The sequence below is a fragment of the Babylonia areolata genome, chromosome 10, assembly GCF_041734735.1.
Source record: "Babylonia areolata isolate BAREFJ2019XMU chromosome 10, ASM4173473v1, whole genome shotgun sequence".
Lineage (NCBI taxonomy): Eukaryota > Metazoa > Mollusca > Gastropoda > Neogastropoda > Buccinidae > Babylonia > Babylonia areolata.
In genome coordinates, this window is record NC_134885.1 from 9,082,607 (window position 1) to 9,083,006 (window position 400).

The window sequence follows — 400 nt, forward strand, 5'->3', positions numbered from 1 at the left end:
CTGCTCTCGACGAGTCAGCAGGTAGTATGGGCCTGCTCTGTTGTGGCGTGGATGTTGTTGCTTCCACTTGTTCTGCAGCTTGGCCTTAAAGATGGTCTTTGATTCAGAGTAGCTGGTAGACCTGTCCATCTGCTCTTTCGTTGACTTCTGGATCTCTGTTGGACCAAAGGGCCTGAAAGATGGACAGGGCGTCGGTCAGGAAGACAACGTTGTGGCTGGCGTAGGGGCTGACCTCGATGTGGGCTGCTGCTGTTTTCAAGGCTTCTGCTTCGGCTCTGTAATTGGTGGAGTACAGGCCGGTAGCGAGGCAGATCTTTTCTTCTCTGCCTCCTGGATACTGAACATAGACTCCTGCCCCTCCGTTTGACTATGAAACCAACTACATTTGTAGGCTGAACAA